General features: G+C 36.6%; 2 protein-coding genes across 5 annotated transcripts in view; one reads left to right on the top strand and one right to left on the bottom strand.

Moving 5' to 3' along the window:
• LOC135212506 (uncharacterized) overlaps positions 1-10,000 on the bottom strand; it is a 151,676-nt gene that overhangs the window by 119,343 nt on the left and 22,333 nt on the right. Inside the window, exon 1 of one of the 4 annotated variants that reach the window (XM_064246011.1) lies at positions 9,475-9,599. The exons of 2 other annotated variants lie outside the window; for them this stretch is intronic. The gene's annotated coding sequence lies outside the window, so the exon portion shown is untranslated. Of the gene's footprint in view, positions 1-9,474; positions 9,600-10,000 lie in introns of those variants that run through there. One more of the 4 variants, XM_064246009.1, reaches the window with a different exon arrangement.
• The window catches only part of LOC135212505 (syntaxin-1A-like), a 397,641-nt gene continuing 397,320 nt past the window's right edge, over positions 9,680-10,000 (top strand). Inside the window, exon 1 of the mRNA XM_064246004.1 lies at positions 9,680-9,837. The gene's annotated coding sequence lies outside the window, so the exon portion shown is untranslated. The remainder of the gene's footprint in view (positions 9,838-10,000) is intronic.

Here is a 10,000-nt window from a genome sequence, read left to right as displayed (position 1 = left end):
TCATTTGCATCTTCAGAAGGATCTGAAAGCGTTTCGCTCTGACAAGTTGTCAAGCAGGACGTTTCACCAAAAAGCAAATGGCATTTTTCATATTTCTAAGAACTCGGTCTATATGCTTGACTCTTTATTGAGAACAACAATGAACGCAGTCTGAGAGTACACAAATGAGAGGTGTTGAATTAACTACTGATTTAAGTATGGATCACAGATATGAAATAATTAACTGGATACTGTCACTGAAAAGATATATAATGCAATCAGTTAATACATAAAAGTTTATATGCTAACATCAGTTACTTACAATGGTAATATGATTTAAAAAATCCCAAGGTTACAAATGAAAGTTCTTAATGAGGGAACTAAATCAACAACGTAGTTATCAATATAAACAGTAAATGGAAGTAATCATTCAAGTAGCATAGCCCATAACCATATAATATTTACATCTAATCAAATCTCGACCATGCTTGCTGTAGTGATGGCGAACAATCGAAAACTTCAATTATTTTCTCGCGCCGTTTTAGGCCCATTTGCGACGCTGTTTCGTGTGAATATATCAATCAATTATTATTGGTTACCTGTGATATAGCCTTTAGAATGGGTCCTTAAGCCCAAATTAAGAAGAACAAAACTCATTCACGTCTAATTACGAATTCTTGTGCGTCAAGTTCTGAAGCTGGGTATTTGCATACTTAAATCCTAGATTATAAGTGAACGATATAAACTTATAAAGTTAATATAGAGTGTGAGATCTATGTTATCAAGTATGGAATAATAACTAAATGGACTGTATGGGTCATTTCCTGCAAAAAAAGGAAAAAAAAAAGTCAGTGCTCTGAGCCAGATTATCTGTACTTTCTTGATAAATAGTCTCTTTCGCTAAATGAAACTGAGAGAGAGAGAGAGAGAGAGAGAGAGAGAGAGAGAGAGAGAGAGAGAGAGAATAAAATTACCTTATCTCATCACATAGCCAGCCACTGCGTTTGTTGTTTATACAGTTGTAATTTATACAAATTCAAGGGAACTATATGAGAGAGAGAGAGAGAGAGAGAGAGAGAGGCGAGAGAGAGAGAGAGAGGAGAGAGAGAGAAGAGAGTAGAGAGATAAAGAATAAAATTAACCTTAATCTCATCAAATAGCCAGCCACTTGCGTTGGTTGTTTATAATACAGTTGTAATTTATACAAATTCACGGGAACTGTATGATAGAGAGAGAGAGAGAGAGAGAGAGAGAGAGAGAGATAGAGAGAGAAGAGAGAGAGAGAGAGAGAGTAGAGAGGAGAGAGAGGAGAGAAAGAATAAAATTACCGTTATCTCATCATAGCCGAGCCACTGCGTTGTTGTTTATACAGTTGTAATTTATACAAATTCAAGGGAACTATATGAGAGAGAGGAGAGAGAGAGGAGAGGAGAGGAGGAGAGAGAGAGAGAGAGAGCAGCCATTCCATAATCAAAACATGAAAGCCTCTAACAAAACCCCCCCTACCTCCTTCCCTCCCCCCTGTCCCAAACACCTGAACCATCATCTATCGAAGTTCTTCTGCGTCAATTAAGTGACTGGAATGAGCCAGGTGAATGGACCCACTAATCTGTGCTGACCCAGCCACTGGGGCGTGACCTGACTGCTGGGGCGTGACAGACGTTCATCCGAGTGTTTGATTAATACAACAGAAGGCGATGTTAATGAAGGCCCCCATCTATACGACGTATCAGAGCCTACTGAAATCCAGTAGGACCTTCGGAATTACGGGCGTTGACGGGCGTTCATTTCTTGCCCCCTCTAGTAAGTGGGATTTGAGACTAGAGTATTGTTTATCTAATAATGTATAATGAATTGGGAAAAAATGGATGCTTTGTATATATATATATATGTATATATACGTATATATATATATATATATATATATATATATATATATATATATATATTTACACACGCACACACACACACACACACACATATATATATTATTAATTATATAATAATATAATATTAATATATTATATATATATATACTATATTATAATATATAAAGGTTTTTTTGCCACGAAGGAAAAAAATGGGAAAAAGCGAGATAGCCAAGTACTTTCGGTCCTGTTCGGACCCTTTACTGAGGCAAACTGATTTTACAAAGAACAACATAGTCAAAAGAAGGCTTAATATACAAACTGACACTACCAGATTAGCCATAAGGGCGATTTTCACTCTAAAGAAAGGAGGAGCCCCCAGAGGCTAGCCACACCTTGAAGGATACCCGCAGTAAACAAGTTATTCTTCCAGAAAACAGTACATTTTGAAAAAAACACGGGAGCATATACAATTTAATATCATGAATTTTTACACAAATTTTCCCAATAAAAATTATTATTAATGAAAAGACGAAAGAAAATATAAATATATATACATCGAGCAAGAGAAAGAGGGAGAGAGAATATCGAACCAGAGAGAGAGAGAGAGAGAGAGAGAGAGAGAGAGAGAGAGAGAGAGAGAGAGAGAGAGAGAGAGTCATCTAATATAACAATAATAATAATAAGAGAGTAGGACAGGAAATGTGCTAAACAGTAAAGACGATCACTTATACTTAGAAGATGAAAAGACAACAGAATAATTACAAAAATCAGGAATAAAAGCAACTTCAAGCATGTACCAATATCAAGAATAAAGAAACAGAGGAGAAGAAGGAAGAATGTAAAGTGCAAATAAGATCAAATAAAAGATAAAAAAAATAAAAATATTGAAAAATTCGGTTACGTGATTTCGCCCAAATCCGGATTATCCAGAAAAGTGGCCGGATACTGAAGGTGTTGGGGAGGGGGTTTGGGTAGTTGGGTAAAGCTTAAGCCCAAAAACAAGAAGATATGAGAAAGGGTGGGTTAGCGGGTAGGGTGTGGGCTGGGGGGGAAGGGGGAATGAAAGTTTGAAGCCAACCCTACTCCTGAAATTCACACAGACACAGACACGCGCGCGCGCGCGCACACACACACACACACACACACACATATATATATATATATATATATATATATATATATATATATATATATATTCTATTTATCATTTATTTAATAATATATTAACTGTTTCAGCCACTAACCTTTCGATATCATCAGGAAATTACTAAATACACAATGAACCTAAACTTCATCATATAGATGAGTTCGGTACAAAAAAAAAAAGAAAAAAAAAAGAAGGGAAAATGTACCACATCATAGGCGACATAGTTGGGAATTCATGTATATATGTATGTATATGTATATATATATATATATATATATATATATATATATATATATATATATATATATATACAAATATCTAACCACTTACTACCAAAGAACTGAGAGACCTCTATAATTTACAAGCGCCAATGATTACCTAAAGTGTTTACCTCGTAGGGGTAATTATTCTTCCAAATTAATTAAGAAATTACTGCCCTAATTAAAAATCTAATTGATTAACTTTATAATCAAGTCTTAATTGGATTTAGATGAGGGTTCCATGTCAGTTACATAACAAGAGAAATAAATATGGAAAAATAAATCTACTAAGAGAATTCCGATGAACTATGTGATATATGTTTTAATGAACGAAATTCATATATGTTTATTTCTGTTGTTTGTAGAGGAAGCTCGTGGATTTCTGCCGTTATTTTTACAAATTGCCAAAAGAACATTTCTTTCTACTTTTTACGATAAAAGGGAATTAAAATATTTAAGATGAATCACATAAAAGTTTGTTTTAGTAAGCGAAGTACACATATCTTTATTCTACTGGTTTTTCGAGGATACTCACAGATTTTCTATTTTTTTGTTTTGTTAATAAACGGTCCCTTGCACGTCCGTTAAATACCGAGGAAAATAAATATAGATAAATAAATATGTCAACAGAATTCTGATGAGTAACATTAAATGTTTTAATAAACGAAATTCTTATTTTATATATATTTTTAGAAAAAACTTATAGATTTCTTTTGTCACTTTTTGAGAGTGGACAACATTGTATCTACAGCGATCGCAGAAATAATAATAATAATAATAATAATAATAATAACCTGAAGAATGTATATTTTGAAAGACGGCCCTCTTTTAAACAAATTCTGTTGAATAAAATGCCATTTTATTCAATAATAATAATAATAATAATAATAAAATAATAATAATAATAATCATACTTTAATTGGTGTAATGTCTGTCTGTCTGTCTGTCATTCAATCACGGCCAAACGGCTGGTCAGATGGACATGAAACTTGGCAGGGTTATGGTGGGGACCCCTAAGATGGTTTGTAATGGGGTTTCATCCAACCTACCTCCCTCCTTTGTAGGGGGTGGGGGTGAGAAGGGATTCCCTGAAACGGAGCTGTTTCTGGCCGTGAAACGAGGCTGGTTATTCCCGTAGACATGGTTACTTTACGAATTTTCATACATAATTTCTGTACATCTTCCCGGAGAAAGTCGCGAATATTTCAGCTTGGACACAATAGAAGATGAAAATTATCATCAACATCCGCAAGATTTTTTGAATAACTTAAATCCATCGGGACTGCCAGTGCACAAAATAACGTTGAAGAAGTACTGCCCGGTAATGTTGCTTCGGAATTTCGATCCTGCCAATGGACATTGCAACAAAACGAGGTACACCGTTATGGAGCTAAACTCCCACGTCATCGAAGCAGTGATAGCAACGGGCCCTCACACCGGCAAACGTCTGTTCATCCCCCGGAGTCCTCTGATGCCTTCGGACAACCAGTTTCCGTTCCAGTTACGGCGCAGGCAGTTTCCCATCAACCTGGCCTTCTCATTCAGTGCAAACAAGTCGCATGGCCAGACTTTGGATCGTGTTGGTGTGTTTCTGCCGTCAGCCACGTTCACGCATGGCCAACTGTATGTGGCGATGAGCAGAGCAACTGACTCTGCCAACTTGAAATTAAGTTGTGGACAAACTGATAATATTGTGTACAAAGTGGTTCTGTAGTAGGTATGTATAAAAATCGCCCTTATTTTAATATTGCCGAACAAATAGTACGTATAAATTTTTCACTTCTGCACCCGTATTTTATCACCCATCGTACACGGGTAAGTTTGCTAGTAATAATAATAATAATAATAATTCAGAATACAGAACTACAACAGGTAAGGCCCCAAACAGCAATACAGAGAGAGCAGTAACTTAAAATTGAGCTCCAACGCATTTATAAATACGAACGAAGCGTATATAGGAGAAATATGAATATAAATACAAACAAAGCGTACAGGAGGATAAATGTATATATATGAAACAAGAAGGTTGAAGTAGGCGAATAATGAAAATAGAGAGAGCAAACCTCGTCCTCATCTTTGTATCGTCTCCTAAATCTCTGCTAGTTCGGCCAGATGCCTTTGTTTCATCCCTGATGAAAACCGAGGCATTTTTGGCGCCGAGTCTAATACAGGTATTTTGTCTCGCGTTGGTGAAAACAAAGTCCTTTGATGTTGGATTCCTGACGGCTTCGGGATCCCGGATCCTTCCTTGCAGCTTGGAATCCGCTGAAGGATTTTGCGGGTATATCCACATATGCCAGAGTTGAGAGAGAGGGCAGGTTGTGTTGGGGGGTTGGTTGGAAGAAGGGTGGTGATTGATCTATTACTGGGGATGTGGAATCTATCCGTGGAAAGAAGAATGAATGGTTAACAAGTTTCGTAGAGTTTTAGCGGTTTGACTGATCTGTTACTTCGCTCTCTCTCTCTCTAGAGATGCGTTAATTTTTCATATTCACACGTGGCATGAATTTCATATCTCTTTCTCTCCCTCTTTTAGACTATACGTTGCATTTTATCTCTCTCTCTCTTTAGAGATGCGCTGATTTTTCTTATTCACAGGTGGTTTGATTATCTCTCTCTCTCTCTCTCTCTCTCTATCTTTCTCTTTAAAGTATACGTTAATTTTTACCTCTCCATATTTTCATATGGGGGGTTTAAATTTCCTCTCTCTCTCTCCCTCAGCCTGTGTGTACATATTTATTCATCCAACCTTCTTCTCTTCTCCTATTCGCTGAAATGAATAACAGGTCTGAAGAGAGAGAGAGAGAGAGAGAGAGAGAGAGAGAGAGAGAGAGAGAGAGAGAGAGAGAGAGAGAGAGGTACCAGATTTCACCTTCTTCATAAAAAAGAAAATGTTCAGTTTTATAAGTCACGCTACCTCGGTCAATCCTTTAATGAAATATAGATTTACTTGTTAGCCTGCTGTTCCTGATACGCGGTAATACATTTTATACATCTTAATAGGTTACGTATGTCCTTTTATCTTTATTTATTAGCTTGTTTATTTACTTTTTTATTCATTTTTGTAAGTGACCTTCTCTCTGTATTTCCATTGCCTTTTGTTACTTCTTTCTAATGAACACTATGATATTCAGAAGTGGCCCTTTGGTAGGCTTGTTCCATATGAATAATAATATATTTGAAAATAATAAAATAGAATAATAAATATAATAATAATAATAATAATAAATAATAATAATAATAATCCATGCCTAAATATTTGAGGGGTTACCTAAGTGATGTTGGTAGTTCTGATATACAAGTGAATGAGCAAGAGAGAGAGAGAGAGAGAGAGAGAGAGAGAGAGAGAGAGAGAGAGAGAGAGAGAGAGAGAGAGAGAATAGCTTAAAAGAATGACTCATGGTGACGTCATCAAGACCACTACGTTCGTGTGTCCGTTCAGTCATCTCGCCTTTCTTTCAGAAATGCACGCAAGAGCACGCATGCGCGCGTTTGCAAACGCACACAGCTATTACTCATCCCACTACCAGGAAGTAATGCGTTTCCGGTAACTCGGTACTTTCGACGGGTAATCGATTACCTGAAATTGGTGGTTACATTATTCATGGGACAGAAATGTTGCAGCATGTGACGGCTTAGAAGAGGTTGTTTTTCTCGTGGAGGAGAGAGAGAGAGAGAGAGAGAGTTGAGATGACGAGAGAGAGAGAGAGAGAGAGAGAGAGAGAGAGAGTCAGGGGGAATTGTAATCTTAATGTGTATTCATGAATATTAACAGTATATATATATATATATATATATATATATAGATATATATATATATATACGTAAATAGCCACATGAAAGGTGAAGAATCAAAGACCAGGTACCAAGCGCTTTCGTGTATTGCGTACACTTCTTCGGGGTACCCCGAAGAAGTACGCAATACACGAAAGCGCTTGGTACCTGGTCTTTGATTCTTCACCTTTCATGTGGCTATTTACGTACATATTTGTCACGTGCTGTTTGGTGACTTATTGCTGATATATATATATATATATATATATATATATATATATATATATATATATATATATATATAGTAAATATGATATGAACATTCATCTCCCCCCCCCCAAAAAAAAAACCCGAGTTTAAAACAAACAAAAACTAAGAACTGGCAAATAAATTTTCTGAAGACTCAAGAGAGACCCGCTCACATAACCTTATATAATCTCCCATTCCAACATTCTTTAGAGCGAAGGACGGCTCCTTATCTCGCCAGAGATCAGTAGATGAGTTTTTACGAAGGAGAATCTTTGTGATTCTCTTATTTTTTCTCTGGGGATTCTCATCATTACGGACATCGATCATTCTCGCGAATTATTTTATATGACAGATCAAAGAATCGAGAGAATTCTTAGTTTTTTTTTTTTTCCTAAGTTTCTGAATTTCGTTTCGAGGACAATTTCTGTGTTTACGTTTGATCTTTTTTTTTTTTTTTTTTGGGGGGGGGGAGCGCTGGATTTTTTGGTCGTCTGAATGGTTTGTGTGTGTGTGTGCGTGTGTGTGTCACTCTTGTGTATGTGCGTGTGTATTAACAAAGACGGATATGTACTTGAATACATACACACGTATACATATATGTATGTAAATATGATATATATTATATATATATATATATATATGATATATAATACTATATATATATATATCATCATCATCATCATCTCATCAAATCATCATCAAATAAAAATAATCAAACCCATCTGAACCCCATGAATTGTCTATAACTTAACCTTAACGTCTTTGAAACTGTCAAGAAACACAAAGCCATTCTTGAGTGAAGCTCTCAAAAGGAACAACTTAACAATGCTACCCTTCCCATCATTTATCCAAACAAAACCTCTCACCAAATAATGAAATAAAAACAATGTATATAATTACAACAAGGGACAAAAAAAGAAAAAAAAACTGAAATTCTGTTGCCTGTCTCCGTGACGGACATTGAAAAAGCACCGGCTCGAACGGAGCTTCGGAGCCTCCGTCCCTTAACGGAGAGATAGGCCGATGGCAATTAACGCTATTTAGATAGCAACGACCGACTGTCACGCTGAAAAATTTACGAGACAAGAGTAAAATTGGAAGAACGGATTGCAAATGGCGAAAGGGGGTTGGGGTGAGGGTGAACTACGTTAGTGCTATTTCGCCCTAATCGCGCTGAGCTCTCCCAGAGATACAATGAATGGGAAGGTTGCACGCTCTACCAACACACGGCAAGCAAGGCAAAAGGCTTTAACTGGATCCTAACTGGTTATCCCGAGTTCTTAACTGGTTACTTCCTGTCTAGGATGGTATTAAGATGTATTACGGGGACGTGTCATCATAAAGCATGAAGCGTTTAGCATGGGTGAAGCGTAAAGGAAGCGTTTATAGTCTAGGTGAAACATAGATGGAGTATAGTACGTTTGGTTCCGTGTGATCGTATCTTACCTGCTGGCCACCTTAGCACGCGACAATCCTATTTCAAGTTAACTAATTACTTATTTCGTTATGAAATTACTTTCATTCATCAAGTACTTAATTATTTTTATTCCGTTGGAGTTCCAGCCAATGTTATTAAATGATAGCATCTTACCTACCGAGCTGATTAAGGTCGTAGGCGTAGCCTAGCCCCTGCACGACCAATTTTTGAGACATCCCTCGTTTGACGAAAACATGAAGCAGGGGTTTGTTATATTCATAAATAATACTTACTATTTCTACTTTGAATTGACTAATAGAAATGGTTGTCTACTGTTTTTTTTTTTTCTTTTACGTCTCACCCAATATGACGTATATGAATTTCATTGGAAACCATTGCTACGAATCTAACTGCCCAAAAATTGATGGCATAGGCAGTATCCTACAGGACTCCCTACTGCTTTTAATTCCTAATGACTAACAGTAACATGTTTACAAGGCGTGCTGTTGGTTACCAGTAACCAATAGGCCTAGGCCTAGTTACTTCCAAACATTTTTAATACCGAACAAAATAGCATTATTCTTATGTGACATATGTAGGATGAATGACATTCTCATACGCAAACTGAAATCCCTATTAGACTTACGTACCATGATAATATGTGGGAAATATAAGACATGTTAATGGGGAAAGCATGTTTACTGGTTGATGAGGCTGGCACAAAATAGGGGGAAAAATACATAGAAAATAAAATAAAATAAATTTTGCTTTACTTACATTCGAAATGCTCTTTCATGTTGTTCTTGAATGATTGCCGCGTCCATTTCAGCAATTATAATACTGGGCAATGGACTGTTATAACGATAATTTATTTATCGAAAAGAAAAAAAATTTATCACCTATACTAAGTATGCTATAGTTCGGTGTTTCGCCACCAGGGCAGCGCTGCTAACGCTGCTGCTGGTGCTTGCTCATGCGCAGACCCTCCTCTCGGGCATCTTCACCGCCAGAGTTAAATGTATTCAGTGTTTCTGTGATTATTTTAGCTCATTATCTTCAGCAAGTGGCTCGTTGCGTTGCGCATAATTGCGGAAATGGGTGCGGGAGTTCTTCAAGAGTAAATGGAGCAGTATTTTATTGGTAAGTAAAGCAGAACGATGTTTATTTACCCATAAATATGTAAAGAGTTAAATGTCTCGTAACGTAGGCACTATCATTTCTATGATAGCATGTTCTACATCTTCATATGGTTGTATCATATGAGCGCAATAGCGATTTCAGTTTTGAAATCAGATCATTATCA

This window comes from Macrobrachium nipponense, chromosome 41, assembly GCF_015104395.2.
Source record: "Macrobrachium nipponense isolate FS-2020 chromosome 41, ASM1510439v2, whole genome shotgun sequence".
Taxonomy (NCBI): Eukaryota; Metazoa; Arthropoda; class Malacostraca; order Decapoda; family Palaemonidae; genus Macrobrachium; species Macrobrachium nipponense.
This window is presented reverse-complemented; position numbering and strand designations above follow the sequence as displayed.